Source organism: Megascapheus bottae, chromosome 8 (assembly GCF_031878675.1).
Source record: "Megascapheus bottae isolate mThoBot1 chromosome 8, mThoBot2.hap1, whole genome shotgun sequence".
Lineage (NCBI taxonomy): Eukaryota > Metazoa > Chordata > Mammalia > Rodentia > Geomyidae > Megascapheus > Megascapheus bottae.
The window spans coordinates 62,398,649-62,410,760 of NC_143516.1; the positions used below are offsets into that span (position 1 = coordinate 62,398,649).

Below are 12,112 nucleotides of genomic sequence, written 5' to 3' on the forward strand. Positions count from 1 at the left end.
CTTCCTGGCCAGGAGATTATTCTTGAGTGCTCCATAGATGGCAATGGCATTATGGGCTGTGTGGTAAAAGTGCATTGGGTCTTGTGAGGAACGGTCCAGCTTTCTCCCCAGTGACTGTCCATTTTGTGTTCATTTTGTGAACGGACACTGGGACAGCATGCATCCATGCATCTGCTTTGACTTCAGCGTTGTTTCACCGATTAATGGCTTGCCCTCAACAACAACAGATTGATGGTAGAAGCGAACAGTCCTAATATTCAGTGTCCACATGTGAAAATGCAACCAGGTTAACTTGAGGAGGGGTGGGGTTGGGAGAGATGAGGAGTGACCACCACTCATAAACTGCCATGTTAAACTGGCCAAGCTACTTAAAGGTAAATAACAATGGAAAGCAGAAAACATTTTTTCTTGGTCTCGCTTCCACTTCTGGAGTAGGTATATTCTCTCTCTCTGTTGTTCTAGGACAATAGATGCCATGTTCTTCAGACTTGGTGTGTGGATTTGTACCACTTAGCCTCTCGGCAGCTGTGGGCACTGAAACCCTTGACTAAGAAGTGTGTCACTGATTCTGCTCTGGTTCCGAGGTGTTTGCTTTCTTGCAGTGAGTCACAGCAGCTTCCTGACTCATCTCTCACAAATGGCCATCATAGTACTTTTCTATGATCGTGTGAAACAATCTCATAAAGCTCTTAAAATGACAAAATAACCCTTCATGCTTAATTTCGTCGCATTTCATCCCTATTTCATGCAGGACTTATACTTAATTAAATGTAATGTCTTTGGATTTTATTATCCAGGCGATCTTTAGCAACAACCTCTATTTTTCCTGGTGGACGCCTTTTCTCAATGTGCTCAGCGCTGCAGAGAAGCAGGTGCAATCCTCCAGCTGCTGTTCAGCAAGTTAGGGCCATTAAAATTAATAGGCGCCAACTCTGTGCACGGAGGGAAAGATAGATTTCAAAAAGTCAATTTACACAATGTTCCCTGCTACCTTTCCTTTGTAGGATTTCTATTTCAATTATGCATAATGAATTGTAAGAGGTCTCCCTGTCTCTAAGGCTTGTGACATCAAATATGCATCTAGGTCTGTTTGACATCTTCAACTGTCCAGAAGGGGAATTAACCTTATTGAATGTGAGCGTTAGACCAACTTAACAGTTTCCAATACAGTTCAATACCAAAGGCTTCACAGTAAGGCAATCAGATGGAGACTAACCACGAGGGAAAACAGCTCACATTTGTGAGACACTTGACTTTTGCAGATAATAAATGTACAGGATTCAGCAAAATAGCATTCCTAGGTAGAAAAATAAAGCAACACAATTATACAAATGAAGGAATGCTAAGGGAAGGAAGAAGGCCCTCTCTCCCAGGACTCAATCATAGGGTATACAATAGTTGGTTTATAAATCTCAGTCACGTTAAAGATTATTCATCCTCATCCACAATGAAACAGACTCACTAAGAAACCCCAGGACAGGACAGCAAACCTGACCCACATGGAGATCCCCGTCTACTTACTGGCTTCTGGATACAAATGGTCCCAGGCCGAACCTGGCTGTCCAAACTATGCTCAGGCACAGCCCAGGGCTTCTGCTCACAAGAAGCTAATGGAGCTGGCCGCCCTAGGTGTTTATACGTTTTGACCCTGCCATTAAATGTTCATTTACTGAGTGCCTTACCTCTCTCAGCAGCGTTGTCACCCCCGATTGTGGAAGCCCCTTGCTGCGTCCCTGCCACTCTGCATCTGGAATTTTAATAGATTCTTGGAGAACGCTAATGAAAAACCTCAGCACTTCAAGGATTACATGGTAGAACTTTTATGGTCTGAGTATTTGCTTGCCTTCCATGAGACTCGTATTCCTAATCAATCACCCATGCACACAGAATTAAACTGGAAGTGGAGCTGTGGCTCAAATGGTCGTGTGCTAGCCCCTGAGTGGGGGTGGGATGGGGTAGCGACTCAGGGACCATGCCCAGTCTTTGAGTTCAATCCCCCTCCCATACTCATACAAAAGAAATACTTGCATTCTAAATTCAGTCCGTTATAGATACATGCAATGGAGCAGAAATGTCCCAAATCTGGAATAGTTTTCTCATATTCTAGGAAACTTCAGATATGTTAGAAAAACAATATTATTTTGTCGGGGTCCTTCATCTCTCTATTAGTAGGGGGGATGGGGAAAAACACACCCCGACCAGGCCAAGCCACGAGAGGAAGGGGCCCACTGTCCTCCCGCACTCAGCCTTCTTACCCCAGAGCACGAACAGAAATGCCAGGCAGCTTCATCAAGGCAGGAAGATCTCTCTCTCTTTATTCCCCAAATCCCTCCTCCTTATATTGGGTGAGGGAGCCTATCGGTATACAAGATGGACAGGACAAAGAGGTCCACGTGTTTTATCCCTACCACAAGCCTCAGCAGAAAGTTATTAGACATGGCGTTATTCGCCCCCCCAACACTTTTGAACATACTCTTTGGATTTGGGGCCACTGTGACAGTGAAAATAAAGAGCAAACATATCCATAGAAATACCATTCGCACAGCACATTCAAGTTACAATGTCTATACTAAAGCCAATCTGGCCATTTCATTTTTATGTTACAATTATAGTATGAGCTGAAATTTGCTGCTACTAGAAGGCCTCCTTCTCTGGCAGTGGATATACAGACCTGACTCCCACACGGCAGTGTGGGAAAATCGTTTATGATGTCTCTCATCGAGGCTTATTTTCTCAGTTTTGGGGGTCTCAGCCGTGTGTTTTCTTGAATGTTCATCTCCACTGCCTCTGTCCTGGCTGTGTGGATGTGGGGGTCTTCTGGAAGCGTAGCAATGCTTTCTTTTATCTGTTGCTTTCTTGATGTCCAGTCCCAGCCTATTATGTATATGCTTTTCTTTCCTCTAAAGTCCTGTGGTCACTTATTATTCCTCATCATCACTGTTAATTTAACTGACTGCTCTAAAAATTGCTCATAAGCTAGATCTGAGATTCATAGAGGATGCTTGCTGTGTTTTCATGTTCTAGTATTTTAGAAGTTTCATTAAAAGTAAGGTTTTTGAGCTCAGTATGGCTTGTTCTTTGAGCCCTTTGGGTCTTTGGCATAAAAATCCTTAAAAGGGGAAGAATGCTAGCTTTAAAAATGCATGTATTTGTACTTATTTGAATAATATAATCAAAGATTTTGGCAAAAAGTTTGTCATGTTTCTTTCAACATTCAACTGTTAAAAGCATCCTATCATTGCAAAGTAGAATTCTCCATACACATTTGGGTGGTTGCCGTTTTTTTTCTCTCTCTCACATAGACATATTTGAAAATTTGTTATTGAAAAAAGCCCAGTATAAACTACATTACAAGCAAGTGTTTGTGTGCGATGTGTATTTGGTGAAATAGGAGAAGTTGATTTTCCACTTGGCACCATAACTGATGAGTGATGGAGAATGAGCTGGGTGGTGCCTCTCCCAGTGTAATGTGGGTGCAGGGACCCCTTTTCCTATTTAACCCATCCCAACAGGTGATTTAGTTTTCTAATTTCTACAAATGATTAGACCTGGGCTAGCTGTGGCTCTGAATAAAATATTTATAAAAACCACCTTTACTGAGCCGGGAGTATGGCCTAGTGATAGAGTTCTTGCCTAGCATGCATGAAGGCCTAGGTTTGATTCCTTGGTACCACATACATAGAAAAAAGCCGGAAGTGGTGCTGTGGCTCAAGTGGTAGAGCTCTAGCCTTGAGAAAAGTCCAAGGACAGTGGTCAGGTCATGAGTTCAAGCCCCACGACTGGAGAAAAAAACATCTTTATAGTAAATGCCAAGGAAAAGATAAAATTGCCTCTGATCTTTTTACATCATGATTATTAGCTTTAAAGTAGTTGTACAGAGGAATTGCCATTCAACAAATCAGTTTGTGTGCACAAGGGCTCTTGATCCATGCCACCCCTTTTTTTTCCCCTATCCCTCTCAACCCTTTCTCTCCCCTCAATTATTTTAGTTTTGTAGCATCTGCATCAAATATCATGATATTTCTGGAAGCATCAACATGTTTCCATGTAGCCAGGTGCCGGTGGTCTTTAATCCTAGCCACTCAGAAAGCTGAGATCTGAGGATCACAGTTCAAAGCCAGGCCGGCAGGAAAGTCTGTTAGACCCTTATCTCCAATGAACCACCAGAAAACCAGAAGTAGAGCCATGACTCAATGCCAGTAGAGTGCTAGCCTTGAGCAAAAGAAGCTCGGGGACAGCACCCAGGCTTTGAGTCCAAGTGCCAGTACAGGCAAAACAGAATGAATATCAAAAAGATGCTGCTCTGAGATGGTAAGATGTAAAATACAGAGAAATACAGATTTTTCTGAGCAGAATGCTAAATGCTGCCATGGTCTTCACCATCTTTGCTCTGACTTTGAGTCTAGTCTGGTCCTTTCCTGTTGGCTCCACCACCTCTATGAGAGCTTCCTGTTTTTTTCTTCCTCTCCCGTCCTTCCCCCTCCATGCTGAACAGACCTGGAGCTCCTTGTGCCTCTCTTCTTCAACCATTCTGGGAAAAGAGCAGCTTACTACATGTTTTATGTATTTCTTTTCAGCTTTTTATAGCATGAATTAATTTTATTTGCATATGTACACTGATTTGTTATGTGGGAGATTGTTTATTAGTCAATTTTCTCCTCAATGATATATTTAAGATTTTCAAGCCACAGCTGCAACTCATTTTGAGTTTTATTACATATTATAATTTTACTTTAAATTACACCGTGTATGTAGAGTTCTCTTCTGTTTTAACTTATTTTTATGCTGTCTTTCTCTCTCTGGAAAAAGTAGTGATTCTTTTTATTGTATTCTATCCAATAGAGCAGGAAAACAATAATAAAAACCAAGCAATTATAAAAGGAGATAAGTTGTAAAGTTTCCCTGAGCTGTATCACTCTGCCTACTACAGAATATTTCTTGAATCTATTTCCATGAGACTCTTACATTATTAGAGAGCCATAATTTATTTTTTGGCATCGACCATTTGGATGTCAATAACTATAATTAAAGAAAAGAGAGTTAATTGCAGAAAGTCTAAGATGAAATCCAGTGAGGTCTGAGTTTATGTTGCCCCAATGAAGTATCTCTTTGTTCAGCTCAATATCATTTGTCAAACTCAATAATTTAGACACCTGATTAAGAGTTCTCAGAGCATCCCTAAATGGTCCCTTTTTGAGTCCAATTCAGTCTAAAGGTTGTGTGCATCGAAACAGAAACAAACTTCTTAGGAAAATGAAAAACATTCGATATTTAACAACAAAATTCTTTCTTGTTTCTTTTTTTAAATTCCAATCCGGGGGACTGGACTCAGGCCCTGAGCACTGTCCTTGTGCTTTCTCAAGGCTAGCGCCCTACCACCTGAGCCCCAGCACCACTTCCAGCTTTTTCTCTGTAAGTGGTACCGAGGAATTGACCCCAGGTCTTCGAGGATGGTAGGCAAACACTCTACCCCACTCCCAGCCGTCTTTCTTGTTTCTTGTACCTCAGCATACCAATGTTAGGGATTGAAGAGCAAATGAAACAGAAGGCAGCAGGCAGTTGATTATGCCACCTTACGGTAAGTGTGAAACATGTTTCTGAGGAGGAACGAACCCCAGGCTGATAAGAGTGATGTCTGGTTAAGTCAAAGGCTATGACAGACCATGTGAGGTAGGAGGATTGCTCCTAACTAACATGTACTGGGAGGCTGAGGGCAAAGGAAAAGAGGTGCTAGAACAGGTCTGGGTGGATTGTGGTCAGTAACCATGCCTGTATGCCCTAAAAGCGCGGTTAGGACTTGAGGCTGTGGCACACATCTGTGATCCTAACTACTTGCAAGGCTGACATCTAAGGCTCGTGCTTCAAGACCAGTCCAGGGAAAGACAAGGCCACAACACTCTTTATCCCCAGAAACCTCCATAAAGCTGGAAGTGGAGCTGTGGCTCCACTAGAGGGAAAAAGCTTTGAAATAACGGAATGCGGAGGCATAGGTTGCCATATAAAGTTTTGGATTTCTCAGTTTTGCTTCACTTATTGTTTTAAATTTTGTTTTTGAGGTGATGTACAGAGGGGTTGCAGTTACATTACTTCTTGAACATTCCCATGGTTTTCTCCCACTTTCCCTCCTCCTAACCTCTTCCACTCATCTTTTCCCTTACCTTCTCTTTTTCAAATAAATGAATAAACATATATACAATATACCAGGTACCAAAGTCAGATACAGTAAAAACATGAGATAAACCTTAAGGGGAAAAGAAGAGAAAAGAAATAGCTTCATATAGTACATTAAGAACAACAATCACAAAGATAAACCTCTTGTTTCCATATCCTGGAGTTCATTTCGCTTAGCCTCATATGTGGCTTTCAAATTTCTGCCTGGCATCAGCCTCAGATTTCTATAGGATATCAGACATTAGGAAAGAATCTGTTCTATTTATTTTGTTTAAGGCAGAGTCTACCTGGTAGCCTGGATCACATAGAAAATACACAGAAAAAAATACACAAAGGTTTGTAAGAGAAACAACTTGTATTCAAAAAATGATCACCCTTCCCACGACCTACACGGAAGATGATTTCTACTGCCTCGTCTGTCAGGAGGTGCTCAAAACGCCGGTGCAGACCAAGGCCTGTGAGCACATTTTCTGTAGAAAATGTTTCTTGACTACAATGAGAGAAAGCAGAATACATTGTCCCCTGTGTTGTGGAAATGTGACTAGAAAAGAAAGAGCATGTCCAGAAAGGGCCTTAGATCTTGAAAATATCAAGTTTTCTGGTAGCTGCAGATTCTGTGCAAAACATATTAAATTCTATCGAATGAGACATCATTACAAATCTTGTAAGAAATATCAGGATGAATATGGTGTTTTTTCTATCATTCCAAACTTTCAGATTTCTCAAGATTCTGTAAGGAACAGTAACGGGAGTGAAACCTCCACCTCTGATAACACAGAAACTTACCAAGAGAATTCAAATTCTGATCTTTAAGTGTCCCTTGTGTCAAGAGTCAAATTTTACCAGGCAGCGTTTACTAGATCACTGGAACAGTAACCACCAATTTGAGATAGTTCCTGTGACATGTCCTATCTGTGTATCTCTTCCTTGGGGAGATCCTAGCCAGATTACTAGAAATTTTGCCAGTCATCTAAACCAAAGACATCAGTTTGATTATGGAGCATTTGTGAATCTTCAGCTAGATGAAGAAACCCAATATCAAACTTGCTGTGGAAAAATCTTTTCAAGTAAACATCTGAAGTCTATAGACATCTCTGCGTCTTTGTACCTGCAAGTGCCATCTTTAAGGGGAAAACTCCATGAAGTCACCATTTCAGTAACTTCATATGTATAATAATAAAGTAATTCAATCTATTGTTTCCATTTTTAATTGAAAAATAAAAATAGGCCACCTTAGTAAACTTCATCTTCTTGAAAAGTTAAAAAACAAAGTTAAGGTATTTCAAAATATAAAAAGAATATTTCATGAATGTAAAAAGGAATCCCTGTTGTACTTTTATGCTTTTTTACATTACATAGTGTAAAATATTTTTATTATGTTGCAGTTAAAATTTGGTGCAGTTCTTTTTACTATTTTGTACACACATAGTAGGTTTTAAGTATGTGATTAATATAAACCTAACAAATCTGAGCCAGAGTTGCAGAATGAAAAGTTGAAGCACTGAATAGATTAATCCAAAGGAAATTTCTTAAACACAGATTCTAGCTGAAGAATACAATTATAAACAAGTTGTATTTATATAGCATTTAGTATATTTGAAGACTAGTGATATTTCTCCCCATAATTTTATCTTTGAAACCTTATTGTAAAGCTATTTCCTTTTTGTTACAGAAGGAAATACTAAGAACATTTTATTTCTTTCATGCACAATTGATAATTGCAGTCTCATATGACTAAGCTATACGAAGCTGTGTAATAGTTTTTTTGCCTCAGACTTTTAAATAGTCAATGTTTCTCGCTTGCTAAAATGAAACTTATTAGAAACTTAAAATTGTTGATACTGTATTCTGCCAACACATTTAAATAAATTTAATGAAATGCATTCAGAGCTAAAGATATATATATATATATGTATACTTTCCATGTGTATGCTTACACACACACACACACACACACACACACACACACACACATACAACTTCACATGCAGTTTTTCAGGATGTATACAGAAATTCTATTAAGGGTTTAAAAATGGACTACCAGGATAGGTTTGAAGTATTTTTCTGATTTGATTAAATTTTGTATGTCACCAATTTTTTTTAAAAATAAGTCATGTTAATGATATAGTTGGCTGCTATTACACCTTAAATATTAAGTTTACACACACAAATACTTGCTTGTCTATGGTGCTCATGTTATTCTCAAAAATAATGTGTAACTGATGTAGTGAGATAGATTTTGCCAGCCATTATTTCACTACTTTTAAGTCAAAACTATGTTCTTAGTATTCAATAACAGGAATTATAATATATCTTGTAGGTGGGCCAAATCACAGGATAAAAGATGAAGAATGGCTTTACTGACATTCCTTACTAATATACAATGTTTAGGTTTTCTTTAAATACAAAACCTCTGAAGTAGTTTGCTGTTAATATATCCATATATTGTATAAAAAGGTATATTTTGGTTTCCTTAAAACCCTTGTTGAATTTTCTACAGTGAACTTTTTGTACTTGATTTAATAAAAATGTTAATTTTGGAAGTGGAGTTTTGTAAAAATGCTTTTAGTCAAGCAGTTACGGCTGTATTTATAGACAGTAATACAAATCACATACAAAAAGCCATATATCTTAACGCCTTTGTTCTGCATTCTAAGAATGGTGTTTATTGTGTGGCTCAGAGTTTTCTCTGTGTTACATGATTGTAATTTTAAGAATAGTTGTATAATTCACTCTTTTTCAAAGGAGACGTCTGACATATTTTTTTCTAGTATAAAGCAATAATTTTAGTACATTCTTTCAAAGTTTAATGTATTGAGTATGTCAATTTAAACCGTTTTGGGCTTTGCCAAAGAAAAAAAAAAGAAAAATTGTAGTAGAAAAAAATGATCAATATGTATCTCTTCTCTTCCTCCTTTTTCCTTCCATGTTTTGTTTCACAGAAACAAACTAAAAACAAAGACAGGTTTGGGTTTTTTTTTCCCTCAATAAACATCATACTATTCTTTAGCAAGGTGCTTGTATCAATAAAGACGCTTGGTCCAGGCAAGACAGCTGAAATCCCAGGAATGGGACTTGGATAATACGTGATGGCGTCCATGTGATTTAGCATCGTGTTAATTAGACTTTGTCTCCATCGTCTGTCAAAGGAAGTTGCTCTCCTGTGAGCTGGGGACTCATGTTGATCTTGGAATGAGAGTAGATGAGTCATTTCTGTTATAAATCTGTCCTGACAGGCAATGTCAGGAGCTCAGGGCCAATAAGTCATTGTCGCTTACTGAGCCTTAACCTGGGCACTGGATAATTGCTTGTGGTCTGTTCCTCTGTCGTCTTACTTGACAAGGTATTAATTACTGGACCTGAGCAATCCAATGTGTCCGATTTCTCTCAATCACTCCAATGGCTGTCCATCGCTATGCATGTTACAATTAGGCCTGGCAGTGAGCCTGATGGGAAACTGGCCTAGTTTGATGTTCAGGATTCTTCCAGGCTAGGCAGAAGACCAAAGGCATCTGATGTCAGAGTTTTTGGTCATCCGTATCAGTCTCTGTTTTCATTGTGATTGTCACTGCTGTCATTACCCGTGTTAGAAAAATCAACCACACAGTGAAAACGCGATATATATATATATATATATATATATTAATATACAGCATTCCTAGGGTCTGCCATTTGTGAACTGGGTAGGAAGAGAGACATTCACGCAGGCTTTTGGGAATATTCTGGATGGTCCGAGAGAGAATGAAGTTTAGATACTAGAAGAGTTGTCTATATATCTTTTATGCTGCCCACAGGCCTCACCCCTTTGTCTTGGCAGGAATGAGCCCCCCACGCTTGTGTTCCCATGGGCCCACAGTTTCTCCCTTATGTCATTATAAGTCTTACATTTTTCCACTTCCTTGTTCCAAGCAAGTAACCCCTTATCTCAGGAGCAGAGTTGTGTGTCTGGGCATAAAGCTAAGATGTCCTGCGAGCCATAGCCCTTGCAGATCCTGCAGCTTCTCAGCAAGCTGCGCTGGAGGCCAACGGCAGACATGAAAGTTGGTGTTGGAGAAACTGGAGAAAAGTAGAAGCCAGAGAAAAGGGTCACAGAAAGAGCAGGGATTGGATTTCTGTCCTAAGGCAGCTACTGAGCCGGTGGCATGACTCAGAGGGCTGGGCTGGAGGCCGGAGGCGGGAGGCTGCCCTGTACTGTGGGATTCCAGCATCAGCAAAGCTGCCTGTCCTTGGCACAGGTATAGGGAGGGACGGGAACCAAAGGCAGCCTGCAGAACACACAGTGGGCACATGGCTGCTGGCTGGGGATCTCTCCATGCCGTGGTTTTTGTGTCATCTCAGCATCTCTGGCATGCTCCTTGTATGGGTTCAGATCCTGCTCCCTGTGTGACAATGTAACCAACACTTTCACAGGTGACCATAGTCCTAACCATGGAAAATAGACCTCTGCTCTTCAATAATAATAATAATAGTAAGAATAAGAATACTTTTACTTCCTGCGTTGAAACGCCACCAATGCACTTCTCCCCTAATTCTGAGTTTCTCTGGGACTTAAACTTCTCTGACATTAAGGGGGAACCCTTCCCTGACTTTCGTTTCCATGCACAGAAGTTGCCTGTCTGAGATAAGAGCTGTGGGGGGATGAGACAAAGGAACCTGGGTTCTGTTCTGGGTGTGTGGTCGGAAGGCCTCAGGAGGAGGAGGGCAGGAGCGTGTGCCAGAGGAGAGCAGATGACACTTGCTCAAGCAACCAACAGTGAGAGAGCTTGGACTGAGGATGAGTTAAGAAGGAGTTGGGGTGCCAGTTGACTCCTAGAAAGTGCAGGATGAGATGACAGGACAGTGTCACAACTTACCCATTTTGTTGGACTTAATTCCTACCAATGCATGTACACAATTAAGGAGATAAAAAAAATAGATGAAATTAAGAAATCTGGCTTGGGAATATTGGAAATCACGAGGCAGGTTGGATGGGCTATGGCACCAGCAGTAATAGGATTACTCTTACAGCTCAGATACTTAGCTGTGTGGTGCTTTGTCCCCACGGGAGTCGCCTTTCTCCAATTACTAAGGACTCAGAGCTTAGGCAGCATGTCTAATTACCTACTCACAAGAAGTTATTAAACAGGTTTGAATAAAGAGCCAATAGTTAAAAAGTAGAAAGGGCATATGTATTACTTCAAATTGGGTTCCTATTTTTTTTTCCAGACCTGGCTGGGGCTTGAACTCAGGGTCTGAGCACTGGCCTTGGGTTTTCTTAAGGCTAGGGCTCTACCACTTGAGCCACCGCAACACTTCTGACTTTTTTCTATGTATGTGGTACTGAGGAATCAAACCCAGGTCTTCATGCATGCTAGGCAAGCACGCTAGTACTAGGCCAAACTCCTGGCCCCCATTTTCAGAATGGGGCATTTTGAAGATCCTTTTCTATGGAAAGCATATTAGAAACACGAGTGTGATAAGGTTTGTAAGAACTGGTGTCCATTACTGAACAGGGAATGGGACCAAGTTCACAGGTACGGACTCAGAGTCACCCGAGGCACCTGTGCAGATGCAAGAGCGGGCTGGGCAGCTTCCATCCCCCAGGGCCTCCTGTGGCTGCTCTCAGAAGACTCAAGGCAGCTGCCACCACAACAGGAGGCAACAGGGCAGACCAGGGCAGACAAGGTCACTTGCTTTGTTCTTTTGTTCAGTGCAGAGGACCCTTCACCCCCAAAAATACTCTCAAAAAATCCAGGAGTCTTATCAGTGGAAACAATGAGTATAAATTACCAAAGTTCTGAAGAATAAGAATCACACTGACCAAAAGAAAATAAACACTTCTCATGGTCAAATGTTGGACAGTCTTTGTTCTTGAAATGTGAAGGCTAGTGTGGGTGAATTGGACAATTAATTGGACCAGAGAGAACAAGGCTATTGTAGACACTGGCCACAGGCAGGATCG

General features: G+C 40.6%; 1 pseudogene; it reads left to right on the forward strand.

The window, feature by feature from the left end:
* The first annotated feature begins 6,534 nt into the window (after positions 1–6,534).
* On the forward strand, positions 6,535–7,250 carry LOC150060030 (E3 ubiquitin-protein ligase RNF138-like; annotated as a pseudogene).
* The last annotated feature ends 4,862 nt before the right edge of the window (positions 7,251–12,112 follow it).